This window comes from Cupressus sempervirens, chromosome 5 (assembly GCF_028749045.1).
Source record: "Cupressus sempervirens isolate cs-2001-9-10 chromosome 5, ASM2874904v1, whole genome shotgun sequence".
In the NCBI taxonomy this organism is placed as follows: Eukaryota; Viridiplantae; Streptophyta; class Pinopsida; order Cupressales; family Cupressaceae; genus Cupressus; species Cupressus sempervirens.
In genome coordinates, this window is record NC_143122.1 from 748300798 (window position 1) to 748325982 (window position 25185).

The 25185-nt window shown below is 32.1% G+C and overlaps 1 pseudogene; it reads right to left on the reverse strand.

Annotated features, from left to right (window-relative positions):
• LOC149558084 (disease resistance protein Roq1-like) overlaps positions 1 to 25185 on the reverse strand; it is a 203141-nt pseudogene that overhangs the window by 156730 nt on the left and 21226 nt on the right.

Consider the following 25185-nt stretch of genomic DNA (forward strand, 5'->3'; position numbering starts at 1 on the left):
TTTTCTGATAAACTCTTCCACTTTGAGAATAATGCCAAAGAATCGTCATCTATTTATGCAAATATCAACAATTCAAGTTTCCTTGATAAGGTTCTCCCTTAGTCAATTTTCTTGTGACTATAAATCTTCTATTTTAGTTCCTTCCCTACTTTAGAGGGTTCCTAAAGTAAGATCCATTGCATCAAGTTTTAAAGTACGCCATTCAACTCGGTTGATGCAGGGCAATACTATTGCTCCTTTAAGTATCTTGAGATAGGTGTATCACCCCTAGCTTACCTCTAAGATATTCTTGTGCATCTTTAAGAAAAGCCTTTGTGGAGGTATTAGCTATTTTTTCCTTTGTATTCACATATTCCATTCTCACTTCTTTGTCTTGAACTAATTCATGATATTTGATTGCAATGTGCTTTGTCTTTGTGTACATTACATGATTCTTAGATATGTTTATATCACTTGTATTTCATAGTATATTACCATAGGTTCAATGATTTCTTCATTCATTCCTTTGAGTAATGACTTGATCCATACCACATTTGTACAATTTAGTGTAACAACCACATATTCATCTTCAACAGTAGTTTGTTAAATACAATTATGTTTCTTGATAGTCTAGGAAACTAATCTTTTTCCTAAGAAAAATGCTCCACCGCTTGTGTTTTTCTTGTTATCAATATTTCTAGCCCAATCAACATTTGTATAAGCTCTCAAGTCAAACTTTCCATTCTTCTTGTAGTAGAGACCATAATCTTCTATCCCTTTTAAGTATCTCATAATCCTTTTAACGACCATTAAGTGATTCTCCTTAGGATTTGTAGAAAATCTTGCAATAATCTCAACATCTCTAGTGCAATATTAGGTTTTCTATGAACTACATATTGCAACTTTCCAATCATAGATAGACGTACAATGCTTAATTTAACTTAGTAGAATATCAATTTTGAATAATTCAAGTCTTGTCACCATGGGAGTGTTGACTAGTCTTGAATCTTCCATAGCAAAAGTCTTCAAATTATCTTTACATACTTGGACTGAGTAATGTAAATACCATATCTCATTTGATATACTTGTAATCCAACAAAGAACTTTATTTCTCCAAACATAAACATCTCAAATTCATTCATTATTTCATTTGTAAATGTCTTACACAATGCATTTTGTCTGTCAAATATGATATCATCAAAAAATATTTCGGCTAGTAAAATTCCTTTACCTCCTCTCTAAAGTATAGATTGTTGTTGTCATCAGTCTTCTCAAAACCAATCTTAACAAGATAATTGTGCAGTCTTTCATACTAGGCTCTAGGAGCTTGCTTTAGACCATATAAATCGTTATGCAATATACACACCATGTTTCTATTGTTTGGATCAACAAATCCTTTAGGTTAATCAATGTAAACCTATTCTTCTAGTATACCACTCAAAAATTTTGACTTAGCATCCATTTCATAAACTTTGAATCCTTTATAAGTAGAGTTCTTACTCTTTCCAATCTTGCAACTAGGGAAAATGTCTCCATAATAAATTCCCTCTTCTTGTGCATAACCATTGTAGACTAATCTTACCTTATTCCTTGTTACTTCACCATTTTCACTTAAATTGTGTTAGGAATAAGGTGTCTCAACCTTGTATAATTCCTATTCTTATTATTTGTTTTGTAAAATGTATTTCTTGCAAATAATGTTGATGTGTCGACATCTTGAATTGTGTGTAAGGAGATCATGACTAAAATGGTTATGACGGATTGCTACGACATGTAAGAGCTATGTTAGGAAGATTCAATGACAGGTGAAGACATGTGGCAACTAATATATTTGAGTACTGTACACTCTACCCCAATAGTCACCTTCAAAATGGATGATGTGGTGTCTTCACTACTATTAGAGGAGATGCGGAGAAACGCTTCTGTTTCAGAAAAATAAGCTCTTGTTGTTCATGGGAGATACATGGAAAGAGGAAAGAAAAATGACAATAAGTCTAACAATAAGGGTAGATCCAAATACCGTGGGAAGTCAAAGACTTCCAATAAGTCCAAGGCAAAAAGTTGGAACTGTGATAAGACTGGGCACTTCCGTAAAGACTATAAAGAACCTAAGAAGAAGAAGAAAGCCTCAGATTTTGGTTCTGAAAAATCTCAAGAAGATGATGATGCATTCATCGTAGCTTTGGAAGCCCATGCATCTGATGATTTGTGGTTGGTTGACTCGGGTGCATCTTTTCACATGACCTCTCATCAAAACTGGTTCTCAAAACATGAAGAGTTTGATGGTGGAAAGGTGTACTTGGGTGATGATTCTCACCTAAAGATAGTTGGACGTGGAAGGGTCACTATCAAATTTCCTGATGGATGAGTAAAGGGAATCAATGGAGTTATGCACATTCCAAGTTTGGCACAAAACCTATTATCTATAAGTATATTGAATGATGTAGGAGTGCAAGTTGTTTTTTCTAAAGATGGATGTAAGATGATGAGAGGAGCTATGGTGCTTGCTAAGGGTACTAGGAGAGGTACTTTGTTTTAGCTTGATGCACACATTTCTCAATGTAATAGTTCTTCTGTTTCAAAGAAGAGAGTAGCTATCACTTCATCCCCACCATCTGAATGAGCAGTAAAGAAGACTGTGGTTAGTGGTTATGATGGTAGTGCAACAAGTGTACCTAAGGGTGCAAACAATTTGGAAAGAAAGCTTCCTGCAGAAAAGACAATGTTGTGGCATTTGAGATTTGGTCACATTGGTGAGAAGGGTCTCAGAACCCTGAAAAATAAAAATCTCATTGAGGGGTTAAATGATTGCAATCTCGAGTTTGACTTCTGTGAACACTGTGTATATGGTAAACAAAATCGTGTTCAATTTTACTCTAGTTCTCACAAATCTTCTGATGTTTTGGATCTTATTCATTCTGATGTATTTGGTCCTGTAAAAGTTCCTTCAATCTCCAAGTCTGTATTTTTTGTATCTTTCATAGATGATTACAGTAGAAGGACATGGATTTATTTCCTTAAAAGTAAGACACAAGTCTTTAGTTGATTCAAGGAATTTAAAGCCCTTATAGAGAATTAGACTAGTAAGAAGATTAAGTGTGTGAGAACTAAAAATGGTGGTGAGTTTTGCTCAGTAGAGTTTGAACAGTTCTATAAAGAACAAGGTATCGAGAGGCATAAGAAAACTCCGTATACCCAATAGCAAAATGGAGTTGTAGAGAGAATGAACAGGACACTAATGGAGAAGGCTAGGAGTATGCTTAGTGGAGCTAGTTTAGAACAAAGGTTTTGGGCCGAAGCTATGGCCACTACTTGCTATCTGGATAACAGATCTCCTATATCAGCTCTTGTTGGTAAGACACCCATGGAGGTGTGGTCTGGTAAGAAGCCTTCAGTTAGACATCTTCGTGTTTTTGGTTGTGAAGCTTATGCACATGTTCCAATGGATAAAAGATCTAAGTTAGAAAACAAAGCTGTTAAATGTATTTTCATTGGGTACAGTGCCAGTGTGAAAGGATACAAGCTTTGGGATCCTGTGACTAGTAAGGTGTTGTATAGTAGAAATGTTATTTTTAGAGAGCTAACATCTTCTCCTATTGTGCTACAACCAGATGAAAAAGAAAAGGAAAAAGATGTTGTTCAGCTGCCTCCTACTCCTGAGAAGACTGAACAGAGAGACCATGTTGGGTCTAATGATGAGCAGAGCTCTTGCAACTCTGATAGTTCAAAAGAAGAGGAAGAACAACCTCAACCTCAGCCCTTGAGGAGATCCACGAGAGAAAGAAAGAAACCAGAAAGGTTTGGTTATTCTATGTTAGATTCCAGTTGTGCTTTTTCTTTGATTACTAACATTGATGAGCCTAGATCTGTGAAAGAGGCTTTGGGCATGGAAGATGCAGGTTCTTGGATTGAGGCTATGGATGATGAGATGGCTTCATTAGATAAAAACAAAACATGGGACCTTGTACCTTTTCCTAAAGGGAGAAAATCTATTGGCTGTAAATGGGTGTTCAAGAAGAAATTCTGTGTAGATGGCAGTGTTGAAAGGTACAAAGCTAGATTGGTTGCAAAGGGGTATTCACAGGTAGAGGGAATAGATTATGGTGAAATATTCTCTCCTGTTGCAAAGTTGACATCCATTAGATTTCTGTTATCTCTTGCTGCATCATATGATTTAGAGATAGAATAGATGGATGTGAAGATAGCTTTCCTTCATGGTGATTTGGAGGAAGAGTTTTATATGTCACAGCCTGAGCACTACATTGTTAAAGGTAAAGAATCCTTAGTTTGCAGATTAAAGAAATCTCTATATGGTTTGAAGCAATCTCCTAGGATGTGGTACCTTAAGTTTGATGCCTTTGTGTTGTCAATTGGATTTGTAAGATTGAAATTAGATCATTGTGTTTATTTTAGAATTGAAAATGATCGCCTTCTTATTGTTGCATTATATGTTGATGATATGTTGTTGTTTGGGAAGGGTAAGGGTATGATTGCTGATTTTAAATCTCAATTGTCGGCACAGTTTGAGATGAAAGATTTTGGGGCAGCTAGGTACATTTTGGGTATGGAAATCAGTAGAGATAGATCTAACAGAAAACTTTGGTTGAGTCAGAGTAAGTATGTGAAGTCCATGTTGGACAAGTTTAGCATGGCAGATTGTAGACCACTATGTGTTCCTATTCCTGTGGGAACAAAGTTATTTGTAGATGATTGTCCAAAATCTCCTAGTGAGGTGGAGGACATGAGTAGAGTGCCTTATGCTAGTGCAGTTGGCAATCTTATGTATGCTATGGTCTGTACTAGACCAGACATTGCCCAAGTAGTGGGAGTCCTAAGTCGATTTATGGCTAATCCTAGACGGATACATTGGGATGCAGTTAAGCGAGTATTCAGATATTTGAGGGGTACATCAGATTACTCCATATGTTATCATGGTAACTCTTTTGGATCTTTGCATTTAGTTTGTATTCATGAGTTTGTGGATTTAGATTCGGCAGGTGATATAGACCACAAGAGATCCACCAGTGCTTATGTGTTCACTATGTTTGGTGGTGCCATCAGTTGGATGAACAAGCAACAACCTGTGGTTGCTTTGTCCACTACAAAGGCTAAGTACATGGCCACTACTCATGCTTGTAAGGAAGCCATTTGTTTTAAGAGATTGTGTTCTAATGTTGGTGTTGATGCAGAATAGATTACTATTTGGTGTAACAGTTAGAGTGCTATTTTCCTTGCGAAGAATCCAACTTTTCATGCCAGAACAAAGCACATTGATGTGCAGTATCACTTTGTAAGAGATATGGTGGAAGATGGAAAGGTAAATTTGGAAAAGGTAGATACTGTGAAGAATGTTGCAGATGCATTAACGAAACCGGTGGGCACTAAGAAGTTTAGATGGTGTTCGGAGTCTATGGGCCTTTCGGCCTATAGCGGTTAGTTTCTGTTATGTTCCTGTTGCTCTTACAAGGTGTTCGACAAGTGGGAGAATGTTAGGAATAAGGTGTCTCAACCTTGTATAATTCCTATTCTTATTATTTGTTTTGTAAAATGTATTTCTTGCAAATAATGTTGATGCGTCGACATCTTGAATTCTGTGTAAGGAGATCATGACTAAAATGGTTATGACAGATTCCTACGACACATAAGAGCTATGTTAGGAAGATTCAATGACAGGTGAAGACATGTGGCAACTAAGATATTTAAGTATTGTACACTCTACCCCAATAGTAAAATTTTTTGGGGTTCCTATTTTCTCAGAGAATGGTAAAACCCTAACATGGTTTACCTTTGGGAGTAGCCTAAAGTGAAGCGCATGTTATAAGCATTTTTAGGGTTATGAAGAGAAGTGATGCAAAAAGGGTGTATTGTTGGTACTGCGAGAAGCTACTGGAGTCTTCGATTGTTGATGTTGAACTTGCATTACAAGTGTATTGTAACCTCGTGTTGAAGATAATACATTGTGTAGGTTCTGAAGGGGTGGGGTTGTTTTACCGAAAGGTTTTTCCCCACCAGAAAATCCTTGTGTTATGTGTTCCTTTCTCTCTCTATTTTTTGTATGCATGGTTGGCTGCAATATTGTTGTTTACATGATATTGAATCTGTAAGTGTAGAAGATTTTAATAGGATTTGCATCATACTTTCCTTATGAGATTAGTGTAGGAAGCTATTTCCGCACCTGAGTTTCCTTACAAATTGTTTCTGTATACCCACTTTGTTCTAATAACATTCATGTCCTCTAGTGTTGATACTAGTTTCCAAGTTTTGATCTTCTCAATTTGATCAAACTCTTCATTTATGGGTTGAATCCAGTCTTCATTTTCTAGTGCATCCTTCATTGTTTTAGGTTCATGTATTCTTAACAAACACATATCATTTCTTAATCTATTCCTTGTCATTAGTCTACAATATTTTCCTCCGATGATTTTTTTAGTAGGCATTCCTTTCCTATAAACTAATCTTGGCATCAAAATGTATCTTTGCTTCTAGTTGTAACTTGACATCCATTGTATGTGACTCGATAGTCACTAAATCTTGTTGATTATGAGCTTTATTTTCAGAATTATTAGTATTAGTAGATATTCCTTCATAGTAGTACATAATGGTTTTGTAATTTTTAGGTTCCATCTTTTCTTCATCTTTATGCATTTATTTATATTCATCATTTTTTACATTTGCACTTTTTGCAACATTGTTAGTGTTAGTAATCAGACACTTACAAGCTTTACTTCTTGTGGAATATCCTAGGAATATACCTTCATCACTTTTAGCACGAAGTTTACCTTTTTCGTTTTCCTTTATAATGTAACACTCTCTTCCAAATACTTTAAAATATTTGACATTAGGTGAGTATACATACCATAATTCAAAAGGTATGATATTTTTACCTTTCTTGACTTGAACTCGGTTCAAGGTATAGATAGTTGTACTGACAACTTCTCTCTAGTAATTCAAAGAAACATTATTCTCCATCATTAGTGTTCTTACATGGTCCATCAAAAATTTGTTTCTCCTTTCAACTATCCCATTCTGTGGAGGGGTCCTCAGTGCAGAAGTTTGTCTTTTGATTCCTTTGTCATTATTGAAATTGTTGAATTTAGTTGATGTAAACTCTCCACCTCTGTCAGATATTAGATATTTCAAAATTTTACGAATTTCCTTTTTAAATCTTGCCAAATACCGCATAAAAAATTTAAAATCATCAAAATTTTCTCTCAAAAACATCATTGTCATCATTCTAGAGTAATCATCAACAATTAGAATGAAATAATTGTCATCTTTGTAGCTATGCACATCAATTGGTCCACATAGATCAATATGAACTAATTCCTAAATTTCATTTGAACTACGAGTCTTACTATTAAAACTAGACTTTTTTATTTTTTCTAACTAACATTGTTTGCAAATCACATTATCAAAAAAAAAAATTTTAGGAAAACATTTAACATTTTTCATCTTACTGATACTAACCATTTTGTCAAGATTTACATGACATAACCTTTTGTGCCATAGCCACACATCATCAAATTGTACAACAAAACAAGTTTCTTTAGTCATGTCAAGATAAAATAGATTACCTCTTGTCTAATCTCCACTTCCAATAAGTTCCCCATTAGTATCATAGATATTAGCCTTCTTGTGTTCAAATTCAACTTTCCATCCCGAACTATTCAATTGTGACCCACTCAATAGATTATAGTTAAGCACTTCCACATAGTAAGTGTTGTCACACATGATCTTATTTATCAATCATATTGGTCATTTACCTTTCACTAGATAGGGCCAAATATAACACTATTTCCATTATAATGCTCAAGGGTTTTGATCTTACTTAGTCATGTGACGAGAACATCCAATGTCAATGATCCATTTGTTACTATTGGTCAGATAAGATACTAATGTAGTTTCCTCATCTTCATCAAAATCATCTTTCATAGCAACATAGACAACTTCTTCATCATGATCATCTGATTCATCATTAGATTCTTATTTAGTAATGCAGCAAGCTTTCTTTCACTTGTCTTTGTAGTCTTTGTTACTCTCATCTCTTCTACTTCTATATTTATCTCCATTTATGTTGTTTGTCTTCTCCAAACATCTTGCTGCAATATGGCCAACTTCATTACAATTAATGTTGGATACAATTGTCTAATTGTGTGTTGTCTTTGATGTTACACAAATTTCATATCAGTTGTCAGTCAGTGCTTACCAAGCTCACTTGGTCAGCAAGATAGTTTTCCTTGTCTACCGAGCATTCTTGAAGATTACTTTGTGAAGACAATGTCTACCAAGCTCACTCAGGTTTAAAAGGAATTTAGATAGGAAACAATGTTAACCAAGTTCACTCAGTTGCCAAAGATATATTTTTTAAGTTTGCAATATTAAACAAGCTTTTGTTGGTCAACATAGGAAATCTTTTCAAAACTAGTGTTTACCAAACAAGGTTGGCCAATGAATGATTTTGTCATTTTGGCATAAGAAGCTTATTTATTTTAAGTATTGTTTCTATCTGACTATGGTAATGATTATTGGTTATTGTAATTTTTAATTGAGCCAACTTGACAATCTGGATGATATAAATGAAAGATCAAATTGAGATTTTTAATGTGTGTGAAAGTGTGTTGATTGAATTGAGAAGGAAAGAGTGAGAGCAAACTTGAAGGATAACCAAGTATCCTTGTGGAGCAGAAAAGTATTATTTAATCAAGAAGGATCAAGTATGAAGTAGTATAGAGATTTGTAATCAGCAATTTAGTTGCATCACAAGTAAGTCATTTCATTATAACTCTCTAACCATTGTAGTAGTGATCTAAATCTCTTATAAGAGTTGGTTTAACAGCTAGTTGTAAATCCTCTAACAAGGTGATAGTTCCATTGAATTTTTGTAATACTTCTTGCAAGTCCACTCCTTATAGGGTGATTAAGTCCTCTAACAAGGTCACACCTAATAGTGTGTTTTGTAACCTTTAACCAGGTTGGCTCCTAACAGGAAGAGTGAAAATAGTAACTAGTTACATTGGTGGCTTTTTCCATATTGGGTTTCCATGTTAAATCATGGTGTCTTATGTGTTCATGTTATTACTATTATGCCTGCAAATTAATCATTGTGAATGTTTAAGATTAGCTAAAAGTAAATCACAGTCTACATTTAATAAGTTACAACATTTTTTGTGTGTTTACCGAATAACAACAACAATAAGATTTCTTAGTTTAAATTTCATTATTGACATCTAAGGGATTTCAAATTTATTTTAGTGGTAACTAATTCACCCCTCCCCCCCTCCTCTCAATTACTCCTTTTATATTTCCAGCAATTGGTATCAGAGCTTTTGGTGCTTGCAGGAAAGGTTTCAAGGACCTAAGCTAAAGATCAAGATGTCTTAGAAGAGAGAAATACCAAAGCTAAATAGAGACAACTTTTCAGCATGGTAGTGACTCATGAGACTTCACCTAGCCTCCATTAGTGATTTAGGCTTGAAATACCTTGATGAAGAATACACAACCCCTATTGGTACATTATCTATTGGAGATATTGCTAAGAAAAAGAACCATAACACCATGATGATTGATATTGCATTTGCTCTTAGCTATGATAAATTTGATGATATCAAGGACTACAAAACTACTTTTGGTATGTGGAACAAGCTAAAGGACATCTATGGTGGTGATGACAATGTGAGGAGAGACAAAGATGAAAGCATTAGAGGATAGTTTGATCAAATGAGAATGAGAGAAGATGAAAATGTTGCAAAATATGTAGAAAGAATCAAAGCCAGTGTCAGTGAAATTTGAGCGTCTGGAGGATAAATCAAGGATAAAACTATTGTAAGTAAAGTTCTTATAAAATTGCTTCCTATTTAATATCTACTATTCAAGAAAAGAGATGTGAGCCAAATCACAAGATAAGTTTGGATACCTTAGTAGCAAGATTGACACCTTTTGAGCTAGACAACTTTGACAATTATGTTCCAACTTCCAAGAATATTGAATTTGGATTTGAAGCCAAACTTTCACTTAAAGAGAAAGGAAAGAAAATAAAGGACATTCAGTTAGAAAGTGAAGAAGAATCAGAGGAAAGATTTGATAGTGATCTTGAAGTTGTTGAAGCTTTACTTGCAATGAAATATTCTAGAATTCAATAAAAATACAAAGGTAAAGTTCCCCTAATCTATTTTTCATGTGAAGAAATTGGTCATATTGATGCCAGGTGCCCAAACAAAGAAATCAAGGAGGAGAAGAAAAGTCACAAGTTCAATGGCAAGAAGGATTTAAAAAATCACAAATCATTCAAGGACAAAGGTAAGAAGACTTGTTTTATGGCTAAAGATTATGATAATAGTGAAGATGAAATAGTATACATTGCTATAAAAGATGAATCTGATGATAAAGAAGATAAGATGGCATTTAACCCTCATGTTAGTAAAAATGACACATGGATCATAGACAGTGGATTTTCACATCATATGACTGGAGGCAAAACAAAGTTTGAACATTTTGAGGACTATGATGGTGGTAGTGTAAGGTTTGGAAACAATGAACCCTATTGCAATGGATTCAAAGTGGAATTCATGCATGGTAGAACAAGACTGTTGGATGACAAAGGTAATCTAATTGGATTAGGCTATCAAAAAAGAGGTAACCTATTTTAGCTTGATCTTGGTGATTGCTCATGTTTTATTGCTCAAATGGAAGAAAGTTGGTTACGTCACAGAAGATTATGTCATGTAAACTTTGATAATATGGTCAAAATAAGAAAATTCAAAAAAGTAAGAGGTATTTCTAGTTTGAAGAAACTAGATGTTGGTTTATGCAAGAATCATCATATTGGAAAAATGGGAAAGACTAGTTTTAAAAGAAAAAATTATTAGTTTGAAGATGTCTTGGAAATTGTACATATTAACCTATGTAGACCCATTGGAATAGAAAGCTATAGTGGAGAAAAATTCTTTATTCTTTTTGTTGATGACTATTCTAGAATGAAGACTCTTATGTATCTTACAGAAAAGTCAAAAGCATTTGAGAAATTCAAATAGTACCTAGCAAGAATAGAGAAGGAAATAGGGAAAAGATTGAAATGCTTAAGATCCGATAGAGTTGGTGAATTCATCTTGAATGAATTCAATAACTTTTGCATTGAAAGAGGAATCAAAAGATAGGTACCAGCCCCTAGTACTCCCAAGTAGAATGGAATAGCTAAAAGAGGAAACAAAACTATCATGGATTGTGCAAGAAGTCTAATATGAAAAGAATGTTGTTATCAAATATTGGAAGAAAGCCATCAGCAGTATAAACCATACTTTGAACTAAGTATAGTTGAAGAAGGACTCATATAAAACTCCCTATGAATTATGGTATGGCTACAAACCTAATGTAAGTTACTTGAAAGTATTTGGAAGTAAATGTTATATCCTGAAAGAGTCTAGAAAAGAAAAATTTGATGTGAAAGGTGATGAAGGTATATTCTTAGGGAATTCTTATAGAAGTAAGGCATATAGATGTTTGAATTTGTCTACTCATAAAATCATAGAAAGTGCACATGTGAGAATTGATGAGTTTGCATATAGAACTAAAGAAGAAAGCAAAAAGGAACTAGGAGGTTATAGAAGATTTTTTTACTTTGAACCTAATACATTTCCATAAACATCTATCAATAAGGAAACTTCACCTCTTGAGTCTTCCTCGGTTACTAAGTTGCAAGAAGTTCAAACTGAGTCACAAGGACCCGAGTCACATTTTAAAGCTATCGAGCCAATGCCTACTGAATCTGATCAACCTGAGCCAAAACTCAAAATTTAAAATGATGACAACACAATCCATTCAAAAGGAAAATAATTTGTATTGGCCAAGTATGTTAGAAGGCATCATGCACCTTACCAAATTATTGGAGATAAATTAGAAGTTACTATGACAAGAAGTAAGCTAAGAGGTACATGTTTACTTGCTGATTTTGAACCTAGAAGTGTTAAAGATGCTTTGGAAAATGAACGTTGGATTGAGGCTATGCATGAAGAAATAGAACAAATAGAGAAGAACAAAACTTGGACCCTTGTTCCTAGGCCTAAAGACAAAAATGTGATTGGAACAAAATGGGTATTTAGAAATAAGCTAAATGAAGATGGACAAGTATCAAGAAAAAAAACAAGATTGTTGCACAAAGGCTACTCTCAAGAAGAAGGAATTGCTTATGGTGAGACTTTTGCTCCTATTGCAAGATTAGAAGTTGTTAGGAATCTTCTTGCATATGATGCTCAAAAGGATTTAAAGTATATCAGATGGATGTTAAATCTACATTTCTTAATGGTATACTTGATGAAGAAGTCTACATTAACAACCAGAAGGTTTTATTGATCTAAACAAAAGGGACATAGTATACAAATTACATAAGGCACTGTATGGTCTGAAACAAGCTCCTAAAGCATGGTATGAAAGGTTACACAACTATATTATATAGATTGGTTTTTAGAGAACTAATGATAAAAGTAGTTTGTATATCAAAGAAGGACTAGATAACAAGATTATATTGGCAGAAATATTTGTGGATGACACTCTATTGACAGGGAATGATGATCCATGGAAAGAATTTTTAGAACAAATGAACAAAGAGTTCAAAATGTTCATGTTTGGTGAAATAAAAAATTTTGTTGGACTACAATTACAAAAAAGGAAGAATGGTATCTACATTACTCAATCTAAGTATATCCAAGAGATACTCAAGAAATTTGGAATGGAAGATTCTAAACTAGTTGGAACCCCCATGTGTACTAGGCTAAAGCTTACCAAAGTTGATGATTTAGCAGAGGTAGATCAAACCTTATATAGATCAATGATTGGAAAATTATAGTATGTAGTTCATACAAGGCTTGATATTGCTTTAGCAGTTGGGATAGTGGCAAGATTCTTAGCTAAACTTAGAGAAAATCATATGATGGAAATCAAAAGAATTTTGAGATATCTGAAAGGTATTCAAGATTATGGTCTATGGTAAAAACTTGGAGGAAACTTAGACCTAAAGGTATTCACTAATGCTAATTGGACACAAAATCTTGATGACAAAGAAAGTACAAGTGGTGGAGCATTCTTTCTTGGTAAAAGATTGGTATCTTGGACAAGCAAGAAAGAAAACTACACATCCCAATCTACAACAAAAGTAGAACATGTTGCAGCAATAGTAAATTGTTCTAACATTGTTTGGTTTAAATAGTTGTTGGAAGGCATGACAGTTGAGATCAAAGAACCAATTGTCATGTATTGTGATAACACTAGCATAATTAACATATCAAAGAACCTAGTGATGCATTCCAAAACTAAGCACATTGCCATAAAATATCATTTTTTTAGAGAACTGGTGCAGGACAAAGAAATTAGATTAGAATATGTTCACGCAAAAGAATAGATTGCAGACATATTCACCAAGCCATTACCTAAGGATGCATTCCTATATCTAAGAGGTAAGTTAGAGGTCATTGCCCTATTTGAAGCTCACTAAATAAAGTTTTAGTGATGTATCAATAGGAACCAAGTTGAAGATCAATCAGTTGATGCAACATAGTCAAAGGGAATATTGCATATGAATCAGTACTCAAGGTACATTGATACTAATTTGGTATGTGTTGTCTTTGGCATGTGTTTTCAAAGAGGGAGAAGATTACTATCATATCTTTCTAAAATTTGTTTATATCTTTTGAGGGAGAAATACACTATCTTAGAAGTTATGTAATTCCTTCACAAAGGGAGATTACTACATGAAAGAGAAGAAGATTTTGGTGAAAATATAAGAGGGAGAAACTTTCTATTAGAGAAAGTCTTGTTCTCAAATTTTATTGTGCTATGACATGTTGTGTTGCCATCAATGCCAAAGAGGGAGATTGTTGGATACAATTTTCTAATTGTGTGTTTCTTTTTATGTTACAAAAATGTCATATTAGTTGTCAGTTAGTGCTTACCAAGCTCACTTGGTCAAGAAGATAGTTTTCCTTGTCTATCGAGCATTTCTGAAGATTACTCTACGAAGACACTGTCTATCGAGCTCACTCAGGCGTCAACGGAATTCAAGCAGAAAACAATGTTAACCGAGTTCGCATGGTTAGCAAAGGAAAGTTGGACAAAGTCATTGTTAATCGATTTCACTTAGTTGCCAAAGATATTTTTTGTAAGTGTGTAGTGTTAACCAAGCTTCTATTGGTTAACATAGGAAATCATCTTAGAACCAATGTTTACCGAGCAGGTTTGACCAATGAAGGATTTTGTTGTTTTGACATAAGAAGCTTATTTATTTTAAGTATTTTTTCTAGCCAAATGTGGTAATGATTATTGGTTATTTTAATTTTTAATTGAGCCAACTTGACAATCAAGATGATATAAATGAAAGGTCAAGTTGAGATTTTTAATTTGTGTGCAAGTGCGTTGATTGAATTGAGAAGGAAAGAGTGAGAGCGAACTTCAATGATAAGTAGGTATCCTTGTGTAGAAGAAATGTATTATTTGATCAAGAAGGATCAAGTATGAAGCATAATAGAGATCTGTAATCAACAATTTAGTTGCATCATAATCAGGTCATTTCATTGTTACTCTCTAACCATTGTAGCAGTGATCTAAATCTCTTAACAGAGATGATTTAACAACCACTTGTAAATCCTCTAACAAGGTGACAAGGTCACACCTAACAGTGTGTTTTCTAACCTTTAACCAGATTGGCTTCTAATAGGGCTCACTTCAGAAGAGTGAAAAATAGTAACTAGTTACATTGGTGGTTTTTCCCATATTGGGTTTCCATATTAAATCCTAGTGTCTCATGAGTTCATGTTATTTCTATTATGCTTAGAAATTAATCACTGTGAATGTTTAAGATCATCTAAAAGTAAATCACACTCTACATCTACTGAGTTACAACATTTTGTATGTGTTTATTGAATAACAGCAGCAATCGAATCTCTTAGTTTTAATTTTATTATTAACATCTAAGGGATCTGGGATTTTTTTTAGTGGTAACTGATTCACCCCCCACCCCCCTCTCAGTTACTCCTTCTATATTTCCAACAATTAAAACATATGATGGGTAACTTACCTTTGTATTTTCCTTTTCCTATATGAAATATCCTAGCTTGTAGTGCTTTAAGTTCACCTAGATCTTCATCATCTATTTCACTTTCACTAGCAACATGTTTGACCTTTTTCTTTCTCTTACCTTTAGGTTCTTTGAGTGCTATTTTAGCTTTGAAATAAGACTCTACATTCTCATATTTGAAATTATCAAAATTTGAAAGTTCAAAAGTAGTGAGTCTACTAATCAGTCCTTCAAGGGTCAGATCATTACTAGGAGTACATCTCAGTTCTTGTATAGAAGAGACTCTAATATCATTGAAAGGCAGTAGGGTTCTTAATACTTTGTTGATCATATTTTTATCTTCAATCTTTCCATTTGATCCTCTGATTCCATTTAGAACATCTTTGACTCTTCCAAAATTCTAAACTATAGTTTTGAATTATTGCATTCTCATATTATCAAATTTTCCTCTTAGAATTTCTACCCTGGTTCTCAACAAATTCTTATCTCCTTCATAGATTTTATTTAGAGAATTGCACATTTGTTTACCAGTTGTACATGCTTTGATGTCATCAAACTCTGGATAGTTTAGGGTAGATGCAATCTCTAACATTATCTGATTGTATTCTTTCTTTTCTTTCAGTTGTTGAGTAGTAAGGGGTCCAGTCACTTCTACAAATTCAATGGTCATAGCTCATAATACAAAATCTCCAAGTCCACCTAGATGCAGCTTCATCAAACTTTGGCATGCAAGAAAGTTTTCATTGTTTATCTTGGGTACCTCCTTTCTATACATCTTAATGTTTAGCTTCAAGTAACTTCAAACTATTTCTTGGCAAGCACCAATAGCTCTAATAACAATTGTTGGAATAATTTAGAATAAATAAGGGGAGGGGGCTGAATTAGTTAACCAAGGTCCAAATGTACAAACAAAACTTTTCAATACTCAAAAAATATATGCATGCATTGATTGGATCATCCAATATCTTTAAATCTTTGTATATTAATGTCCTAGGTTGAGTAAACTTTGCAGAAATGTAAACATGAAATATCACAAATTCAGTCACATAATTTAACACACAGATTTAATGTGGAAACCTAGTTTGGGAAAAATGACTAGTAATATGCTACCAATTTTCACTCTTTTGAAGTGATCTCTATGAGAAGCCAACCCTATAAAAGGTTACAATGCATCTGTTAAATGTGACCTTTCACCCTATTAAAAGTGCGCCTTATTAGAGGACTTTAGAACATTCCATTAGAATGTGACTCAGTTAAAGGATTTACTCATGATTGTTAGGTCAACCTTAATCCAAAGGATTTGGGTAAAGGAACAACACTATATCACCCTTTTACAAGTGACAAGGCTAACAAAAAGATTGTAATTCAACTTCAATGACATAAAACTTGTAGTATTATTTAGAATATGAAAATGAAGTAAGCTAATGAAATGTGTATAAATAGATGAAGCTTAGGATTATAATTTTCAATAAGTATTTCAAATAATAATTTCTATATTTTCCTAATTATTAATGTCAATTTTTTAGTTGTTGAAAAATGATGAAAATTAGTGGTCTAGTTCCTACTACAAAACTATACAGAAATAAACTTATTTCTCTTTGATATTAGATTATGTTTTACATAACTTATATAGTTAGAACAATCAAAAATAAAAATTAGTTTTAGACCAATATTTTATCATCTATAATGAATCAAATTTCAACTTACTTGAAATTGATTATTTTCATCTCCCACCACATTTTTTCAAAACAAATCTATTCTAACCAAAAGAAAAATTACACATTCTAGAAGAGGGCTCTCTCCTCTAGAACGTCATATGATTTTTACTTTTTTTGATATAATTTAAAAAAAAAATCTTTCTCAAAATTGACATCTTCTCGAGTGTTAAAATACATACTTTTAGAAGTTTTTAATTACAATGTACTATATCTAATTAAAACACTATAAACTCTATATGAGAATATTCTTGACTTTGAGCTTTATAAAATGCTATTTATATGTTATCAAAAAAATATCATTAAAATTATTAAGGGTTATTAAAGTATTAGTTTACTAAAATAATTGTTTTTCTTTAGTAATTAGATACAAAACAGTATAGAACATTCATTTAATAGACATTTCCAATTGGAATAGTATGAGACCGTATATAACTTAGTTAGAATGGATTTATCTAGATCATATGTTTGAAAAATAAATTAAATTAAATAGACAAACTAAGTCACTCTGATAAGTCAGCCTAAAAGGTGATACAACTTTTTAATTTTACCCATTTATCTAGACTGGTACAATTGTTAGAGTATAACAGTAGGACTTGATCTAATAGAAAAAAAACTCACTTAAAAATTTTAGATCTCTGATTCACCTCTCCATTCTACTTAGCATTCATTCATCTTCATCTCTTATTTCTTGTTCACACTTCAATCTTTTACCTCCTTAAGAATTCATGCTTAGTATGTCAACTACAGGTTCATTTCTTTAGCTACCATATGAAGCAACACCTCTAGGCTCTCAACACTTGACCTTAGAAATTGTTTCTTATGGCCTTGTATCTCCTAAAATAGAGAATTTTGATATTTTGTCACTTAATCACAATCATCCATCTTAGGATTAAGTTAAGTTCATCAAATCCTCCCTTCTTTTCATTATGTTCCCTCTAGAAAATTCTCTTTCAATCCTTATTAAATTCATCTAAAAATGGTTCATCTTGAATTTTTACAACCATCTCATCAAGCTTATCATCAAGATGATTCATATAATTCAAGAAATCAACTTATGTTAGCTTAGATTCATCAAATCTTCTTTCAAACTCTATCACATGGCAATAACTAACTGTTGATGCTCGACCAACACAAGGTTTCCGAGCATAAATTAAATCTTGTTCTGTCAATACTATAATTTAGTGAAGCTTGACGCATACTGAATTTTGTTGATGTTCGACACATACTAAATTTTGCTTTGCTTGGTCATAACCATCATTTTTCTCAGCCTAAACTAAATGCTTGACTTACACTACTTGATTGGTCAGGCTTAGCAAACACATACTTATTGTAAACTCTTCTTCTTGTCTTAGCTTCAATATCCTTTCATTATAGCCTTAAGTAGATAAATAATACATTATATCATCAAATTCTTATTTGGTTTGAGTGCTCATTTTATACACCATATAACTCAACCTTTCTCTAGGTACTCTTGTTATCCTTTCTTTTCAAATCCTCTTCATGTCAATCAGTCAAATGATAGCATTCGAACCAAAGTTAGTAACTATCTTACTAGCAAGTAGTTGGTTTGATGTCAGTGATAAAATAATCATTTTTCCCATGATAGGTTCCTATACTTAAACAATCTTCTTTTTAAACAAATAGTACAAAGTTACATAGGCAATAAACAAGATTCAACAGATACATTGCAACAACCAAATGATAATTATTAACTAATCTAGTACATGGTGGGATATTCAACTGATATCTCCAATTGTAGAATAGGATGATATTGAACCATCGTTACCACAACAAGTAGAGTAGGGAGGGTCTTCCAACTCTGAAACCATGCACAACTTCCTTATCCTTCAGCCTCCTAAAATACAAAGAAAAATCAAATGAAATCCAATCCACAGTGAACAATAATGCTCTGTCATCACTTTATAAAGGCCTCCAAGAAGCATATAGGTATTTACAAGTACATACTAACAATATTATTAATTTTATTATTTTATTAATTTTGGCACCATATATATTAATTAATGAAAAATCCTATATTATTTAATTTAATTATGGACCAATTAGTTGATTAATTTATTACATTAAAATTGGGGACATCATAAATCCTTTCCACCCTAAGATTCATTTCCCTCAAGTAATATGTAATTGAATGAAATGACATCATCTCCAAGGTCCCAAACCAATCACACAGGCAGAATGAGTGAAATGATACCCATCCTTCATTGTGTTGCATTGTCAATAAAATTCAACTACACCACTTTGATATAAATATTATCATGTCTGTAGTCTTCAAGATCCCAAATATACCAGTCTTGAAATTCATTTATGTAATCCTTCATGATAGCTATAGGTTGATAGACTTCAAAATTAGCTAATGATAGTAATTGTCCATGCAAAAGAGTGCCAGTAATGCCTACACTTCTAGATTCATGATTGCATTTATGTGACTCTAGATCATTATCCATATACTCCAAATTTACAATCATGATCTCATTCCAAAAATTGAATGAACTCTGATATTGCACTTTAACATTGGCTTGATTATCATCCTATTTTACATCTACTATTTTGTCTCATTTCATGACCTCAACTATTTCTGCATCATCAACCTTATTTAAATCATCCATGAATTCTTCAATCTTCTAATTGTCCTGAGATCTTTATTATTCTATATCTAAAGGGGTAATTAGAGTCCTTTTCTTTTTCATATCCACTTATGTCTATATGACTTCATCCTATAGTCAATTATCAATCTCTTACTTTAGACAATTATTGAAGATCTTATTGTGCTAAGATGATGAATACTTCATTAGAGGTTTTGTATAATCCTTCAAAGATATGTCCTTCTCCCTTTCACCTATCACCCATTTTCTTGATTTATTTTAGTATCTCATCCAAATTGGGTGTTTTCAATTCATATCACTCTATGTACGGTCTTACACCAATCAAGAGGTTGAGGGTTTTCTTAGCCCATTTTGTAGCTTTTGTTGACTTCTTCTTAGCTCTTAGTGCATCAACCAACCCATCACTCTGGTGCCATGATTTAATCTAAATACCCACCATGTTGCCAAGATCACAAGCTTTGATGCCATTGTAATGTACCAATCTAGACATGGTACAAAAATGAAACTGTGAACACAATTCCTATGTATATAAAAACTCTATATGGTAAGATTGACTAGGTCATACTAATGAGGAAGCTATGTGATTATATGAAGGTTTGGAGTAAAATGTAGGAGGTGGGCATATGAAAGGATGGAGGGTAGTGTACAAAGTAAGAATGAGGGTTCTGTATAATTATGCTCATCTACCATCTCTTTGAAATTTGAAAAAGTATGGAACATATTCTCTTAACTTTAAATAGGAGAAAAACTTGCTATCGGCAATGAAGGTCTTAGGGTAATTATTAAACTAGACTTGAAATTATCAAACTTTTATTTTTAGATAAATGAGGATTTATATTAATTTGTATCTAATGAAAGATTATAATATAATGTTTTCAATAAAAACAAAGATAGTTAAATGGTTTACAAAATCATGGTAATGAAGTATACTATAATCTTAACTCCAAATGTAGCATATTCAATAGTTGTTTGAAAAAAATATCAGATTTATTGTTCAGTATTTAATATTCTAGGATTAATGTCCTAATTTGAATTAGAACTACATGGAATATTTAATAAACATTGAGTCCTAATGACAAATATGTAAATGTATGGGTGATCATTATTGTGTACAATGAAAAACCAAGTCAAGAAAGGTGTTTTTGTTGTTGTCTACAATGAAAATCTCCATTTCTTAATCTAAACAAGTTTGTATAGCTTAGCAATAAATATGATTTAAGGCAGGGCACAAAAGAGAAATCTAAATAGATACGAAATTGCAAGATTGATCAGGAGTATATAAATAAAGTCGAATGTGATTAACAAAAGAGAGTGGAAGTTTCTTGTAGACTCCTAGAGAATTTCTTGCAAAGCATATGGAGAGGAGCTATCAAGCTTTGAACAGTTCAAAGTGGATGAGGTAAACACATAGTAAAAAAAAAATATTGAATTTTAAGAGAATTTTCTTAGAAACTATGTGGAGTGAAGCAAATTTTTTTGAATAGTTAAATATGTTCAAATCGACACTTGAAGAGAAGAATTTTGTTTGACTCGCTAATTCAATTTATTTCTATATAAAAGAGTATTAACTATTACTAATTATTTAAAATTTGTTAATATAATAGAATGAATTATTTGATTATAGTTATTATAATTTACTATTTATACATCATATATATTATAGTACATGTTGAAATTTATTATAGTTATATACATGATTTGATATATATCCTAAAAGGTTTATATTAAGAGATAGGAAAAAATCAAATATGAAGATTTGTCTTACTATAATATATGATCTTTTCATATATTCCTAGGATCTTTTTTATTACATTTCCTTTTGAAAGAATCTAAATCATTCATTTATTATTTATATTTTTACTTGTAAAAATATGTAATAAGTTGAACAACAATAATAGGAATTCAAAAACAATGTTGTGTTTGTTTTGGGTAGTCCACATCTACAAGTTCTATAGGCATGCTTTTAATTTCGCATCCTCTATTGTGACATTAATAAATTATTGAAGATACATGAAAAAAATTCAACAAATTTTTATAATTAAAAATATGACAAAATAATAATAAAAACAAGATAATTAAATCTTTATAGCTAAACATGAAGTTAAAAATTTGAAGATGATATTACTATCAAGGTTTACATTCATTTTCATTTAATTTATCTTTATCAGTGCACTTGCATGTTGAACTTTCCTACAACAACTGACAAGTGGACATATCAAATAGATACATCTAGTTGTATTTCTACCAATGCTCTTTCATGTGAATCAATTCTAGTATAGTGATCGATATGTCAACATTGTAGCAAACATGAATAGAGAACATGGAGATCATATTAGGCACAAGAACTAGGGAGGCCAATAATGTAGAAAATAGATTTATTTTTTCACTTTAATCCAAATTTGCAGGTGTTTGTAGAGAATACCAATTTTCTTAAAAATCTTGAGCCAAAAGGCATGTTGTCATATCCATGTTTTAAGATAAAATTTTAATAATAATTAGATAATACAATGTTAGTAAACAAATAATGATAATAAACTTATATTAAAACTAATATTAAAATATAAATAAGAAAGTATTATTATTTATTCTATATTATCAATGAAATAATAATTAGTATGTTATTTTAAATAATTGAAACAAATATGATCAAAATGAATAAATAAAGAAACTAAATTAGATACAAGACACAATATTGTAGAAAGTAAGTTAACTTTTGAAATAGAATTTAATAATAAACACAAATAAGTAAGTAAATAAATAATATAAATTAACTAAATCTAATGAAAAGTCAAGAGACATTTAGCAAATAGATAGGACTCCTTAAAATTAAGATATAAAAGGGAGGAGAGTTTATTTTGGAGAGGGTAAAAAAAGGAGAAGGGAGGAGTTCAAAAAGGAAAAATGGAAGAGGAAAGTAATATGAAGAAAATAAGGAAGTGACTTTCTATGAAAGGATGTGAACCTTTGAAAGGGTCATAATTATGAATAGTTGTGACTATTCAAAAACATTGTGATTATAACGTATTGAAACTTTTCCAAAGGATTTTAGTTATGAAGTGTTGTGACTTTTTGAAAGGATTTTAACCATGAAGTGTTGTAACTTTTCAAAGGATTTGTATTACGAAAGGTTATGACTTTTGGAAAAGAAGAAACAAAAAAAGTATATTTATCCTTTCCTTATTATTAGAAAAGGAAGAAATTTTTAAAGTAAATATAGAGTTGAGATAATCTAGAAGGACTAATTCATTGAAGGGTCGACTAATGATAGATCCACATGGACCAAGAAAAGAGGAAGGTATGAAAGGTATGTCTATAGAATATATTTATTTAATTATGATTATAAATTTATTTATATTAATAAACGATATGTGAGGATAATTTATGCATATAAATATGTATATGTAAATATGTAACTCAAAATGGATAACACACATGACTTAATGGTTAATGGTTTAAGATCAAGAGAGTCCCGTTTTAGGGAAGAGAGTGAACTCAATATGGTCAATACCCATTGGGAAGAGAGTGATCTCAATATGAGTATAAGGCTACAATATTCTATGGATGTTAATATATGCATATCTGTCAAGGGCCCTAGATAGATAATGTCTCTTCTAGGAAGGACATTCAAGGGAGCACTTCATAGAAGAAAATGACGTAACTAGGGATCTAAGGATCCTCAAGAGCATTATTGATCTTGATGTTGAGATGTCTTTAAGGTTAAGTTGGGATAAAGGATAGAATAGTGAAATATATATATTTTATTATTGTATAAATGCTAACATTGATTTTGTAGGTATTATTGCCCTTTCTAGTGGGGACATTACAATAGTATCAAAATAAGGACATTACAGTCATATGGAGGCATCTTTAAGATTGGGATAAAATAGAGGGTAGAATAGTGAAATGTATTTCATTATTGTATAAATTCTAATATTGTTTTTGCAAAATCAATAGATTACAAGCCACAACAAGTAGTTGAATTATATTTGAAAGAAGTTTTTTGACTCCATGGGCTCCCTCAAAATATTATAAGTGACAGAGACAACTAGTTTCTCAACAAGTTCTAGCAACAACTCTTTCATCTAGTAAGAACAAACTTGACGTCCAACACAAGTTATCATCCTCAAACTGATGCACAGACATAAATTATAAATAAATGGCTAGAAGGACATCTCAAGAACTATGTTATAGGACACCAACATGCTTGGATCTAATGGTTGCATTTAGGAGGATACTGCTATAATACTACTCACCATATGTCAATATGGATGAGCCCATTTAAGGCACTATATGGATATGAAGCTACATCTTTTGGGAACCTAGTAACACAACAAAGTCTAGTACCAAGTGCACAAGAGTTTGTAAAACAAAGTATGGACATCATCAAAACCTTAAAAGAAAACTTGTATCAAGCATAGAATCAACAAAAAATGTATGTAGATAAGAAACAAACCAAGAGGATCTATATAGTTGGGGATTTCATTTTCTTATGATTGCAACCATACAAAAAAAATCTCAATCAAGAAAAATGGTACTAAAAACCTAAAGCCAAGATTCTATGGACCATACAAATTATTAAAATTAGTGAAGTAGCCTATCAACTTGAACTTCCCCAAGATAGTAAGATACATAATGTATTCCATGTTTCTTGGCTCAAAAAGGTTTTGGGACAAAGAGTAACCCCATGTGAAGAATTACCCCCCTGGATAATGAAGGTCAAATCACTCTAATACTCAAAATTATTTTGGACACCAATGAAAAAAAGGAGAGGAATAGGACTATTACCAAATTTCTAATAAAGTGGAAGAACCTACCTAGGACAGATGCTAAAGAAATGGTGGAGTTTCTTGAGGACAAGCAAATTCAAGACGGAAGGACTAAAATGAGCCTTGGTTAAGTTATGTATTAAATAAATCATAATATTTCATTACCTATTCTTTGTAAATAATTATTGATCAAATTAATTCATACCATTTATTAATAAAATAATAAAGGTGAACTTTTAATCACATGATGAAATTATACATAACATTATCCTTTCTTATAATTATAATGTCATTCCATTATTACAAAAGCTTATAAATTTATGAATTAATGATGACATATTTAGTAAATAACATGATGATATATAAACTCACAAAATAGTAAAAAGAAACAAAAAAAATAAAAATCACTAAATAACATAACAAATGAAATAAATAATGCCTTTACAAATAGGTGGGTAGCACAAAACATGTCACTCATGGGGATCACAAGCATATACTTAAGCATAGTAAGGATACTGATAGGAGGGTAGTTTCAGAACATAAAAACAAGAGTAGGTGTATAGTTTGAGCACATAATTAGTAAAAACCAAACAACCCACCCATGATCAAGAAAACAACCTACAATTAGAAATTCACCATTGTTTAGATGTAATCATAAGGAACAAAGCACCAGTCACATCCAAATAGGCTGATAGGAGAATTGGAGCACAATATATGGAGTTTGAGCCCATCCATCTGTGCCTATTAAGGTATTAATTATTTTGAAATTATTGACATTGATTTGTGAATAAATTACCAAGGCAAGAGTATTATATGTAAATAGGATAATTTATCATGGCAACATAAATATCTATTTTTTTAATTCTTATTTAAAATACAAGGAAACAATAATTATTTATTAAGATTAAGAGAGTCTAGTGGGAAGAGAGTGATCTCATTTTGAGTTCAAGAGAGTCTCACTTAGAAGAGAGTGATCTTAAGCATGGTTACAAGGCTAGAATATCCTTTTGATGTTAGCATATGCATATGTGTCAAGG